The sequence below is a fragment of the Tachypleus tridentatus genome, chromosome 6 (genome assembly GCF_004210375.1).
Source record: "Tachypleus tridentatus isolate NWPU-2018 chromosome 6, ASM421037v1, whole genome shotgun sequence".
Classification (NCBI taxonomy): Eukaryota; Metazoa; Arthropoda; class Merostomata; order Xiphosura; family Limulidae; genus Tachypleus; species Tachypleus tridentatus.
The window spans coordinates 25949806-25952765 of NC_134830.1; the positions used below are offsets into that span (position 1 = coordinate 25949806).

Below are 2960 nucleotides of genomic sequence, written 5' to 3' on the forward strand. Positions count from 1 at the left end.
AATTTCATACTTTGCAAATAAATATTATAAAACTATTTATTTTCTAGAATTTTGCTATGTTTTACGAGTAGCGATATTTTTTCTAAAGGTCTCATGATTTCATAACTCATTTGGCAGCTTCATTGTTTTGTTTTGGTCTAAGTTTAGCAATAATACCAATACATAATAACTAAGCCTTCTAGCTGGAAATATAAAACATGTTTCTACGTTATCTGCTAGTTATACGTATTAAAAGTTTTCAAACATTTAGAATCATGAGAAACACAAAATTACACAAAAATCCATCTCACTCCACCCCGAGATCTCATGATTCATTCTTTACGGAGGTAGGAATACTGTTAACCTGTTTTAGAATTTAATCTAATGCAAAACAAACTGAAAAAGGATTGAAACGTAAACGAAGTTATTTCTCTCAGTCCAAAACAATAATTCTGTGATTTTCTTGTGCCGTATTAAGGTTGATCTCGTACAACAGGCTTTTCACGAAACCTTTTGCAGGAACTATTTATTCAACGATCTTTCGGATATGTTTTTGTTACACCTATTGTGATCTGTGTGAACATCACCTTCAGTTTATAAATGGCTGAATACGTTATATTAAAACTATTTTGAATGTATAAATAAGCAAGCGCAGAACTAAGATGCCAACGAACATTAACGTCTTTTTCAAAAGACGTGTAACAGAAGTTTCCAAACAAATTCATACACTTAGATCATAAAGGTGTATTTGGATGAGAAATTTAGAATTTCTAAGACGGGGTTCTCCTTTGTACTTAATGTGATTTAACAGCAAATGCATACAAATCAACTTGGAACTGCAGGACTATTCAAAAACAGACTTTTAAACAAGTGATTCCCAACTGTGGTAAGCAGAGTGCGTCGTCTTATAGCAAATGAGAATTCACAAACAGATTAGGCAAAGTGACGGTGTATGGTAATATTCTATAAACCTATGTGTAGTTTGATAGCACTGGCACTGAATGGATAAAAAAAATCCTAAAAGTGGTAAACTTCGTTAGTGAAACGTTTTGAAGGGATTCTCAATCATTGCTGGATATTGTATCAGGGAAAGTTATGTATCAGAAAAGTGGATGCAGAGATCAGGATGAACTGTACTTACTAAAAGACCAGATTTACGGGCTTTTGTGGCACACAAAAATACTAGCCAGCTTAGTACGAAATGAAGACCATTAGGTTCACCGTGATATGGTTTCAAGTCATATCTCTCATTCAGCTATCACATACTTCAAGATGTTGGAGAATCATACAAATATGTATGCTAATCCATACAAAGACATAACCAGTCAGTCTCTCATGAATTTACATGCGATAAGCGAATCGGAAGAGATGCTGGGAAACAGTTGTCTATGTACATTAAATGGATTATGTAACAGTGAATAGTGGTGTACCTTGAACGTGGGATTGTTACGACGGAGACTTTTTCAATACTAATCATGCTGTGTATTGTAAATCTAATTAAAACATCTCAGGAAGGAAAAAATGTGCAACCAAAAGTAATTCAGTATTGATGGATACCTTTAGATCGATCTTTAAGATCTGCGTAATAAACTAGTAGTAGATTCAGTATTGATGGCTACCTTTAGATCGATCTTTAAGATCTGCATAATAAACTAGTAGTAAATTCAGTATTGATGGCTACCTTTAGATCTATATTTAAGATTTGCATAATAAACTAGTAGTAGATTCAGTGTTGATGGCTACCATTAGATCGATCTTTAAGATTTACATAACAAACTAAACTAGTACTAGATTCAGTATTGATGGCTACAATACCTTTGGACTCGTGTTCAGAAGACATACAACTCCAGATGTTGTCTCAAAAATCAGTAGTTGGTTTTTTATTCAACTAGAAATATGATGGTGGATAAAACTAGCTAAATAATGAATGAATATCCACTGTAATCAGTGATATAAATGTAGCTTTCGAGATCAAAGTGTAGTATCTGTTCTTATCAGTTCATTATTTTACATGGTTTCCATTGGTGACCGTGATATTAAACTTATATTTGTGACAACTTTTTCAGCTGAGAGTTTTTATTTCATTTCTCTGATTTACACGCTCAATCCTTTTGTGGCTTCAGCTTTTTATCACAACTAAGTTGTTCCTGATTAGATATCTCAACTTTTTATTAGATATCTCAAAATTTTAAGAAAGTGATACTCAGTAGTTAAGGATAGCAACTCTGTTACTCGGAACAGACCTCTACTTTACAGAATCAAACAGCTCCTTCAAAATACATGGTAGTAGTTTGAACTCTCTAAAACAGTGTTAATAATTTCCTTTATATTAACACTATGTAATTCAGATTAACAGTTTCTTGTCATCACTCCCATAAGGTACAGCCGTATCAAGCAACTTTGTTTAGGCTAATTGGTTAACCTTATGTCATGTGTTGTTAAAGGCTCTATAATTAGAATAATTTTATAGAAAATAATAAATTTGCGATGAAAAGTTGACAATTAATAAAATAATCAATAATAATCGTCCATTCGTATGATTCTTTTGAAAATTAGAAATAAAAACTACAGATCTTGTTTACTGGACCTTACCAATACTTCAGTATATACACATGTTTTAACCCTAGATTTTTGCTGCTCTAAATCAGACATCTTTAATCCGAATAATTAAAACCAAAAACGATGAAGTTATAGTTACAATGAACATTTTAGACCGATAGATTGCGTGCAAAAATTCTGGTCAAAAGTGAGTTGTTTTTGTTAAATAACTTTGAACATGTGGGTTATACTTAAATAAAATTTGACACCTAATTGTACGTTCTAAAGATTTATCACTGTACCAAGTTTTTAAAAAATCCATTTAAAGCTAAGTTTGTCTTTCTATCAAATAAAGCTATTGTACTCTCGGTGCGAAGAAACACAAAATTCAATCAAAATTGGAGATTTTATATCTCAGGTATTTCTTAATGGATTGCTTTGAT

At 32.0% G+C, this 2960-nt stretch overlaps 1 pseudogene; it reads left to right on the forward strand.

Annotated features, from left to right (window-relative positions):
- Positions 1–1937: 1937 nt before the first annotated feature.
- On the forward strand, positions 1938–2041 carry LOC143254668 (U2 spliceosomal RNA; annotated as a pseudogene).
- The last annotated feature ends 919 nt before the right edge of the window (positions 2042–2960 follow it).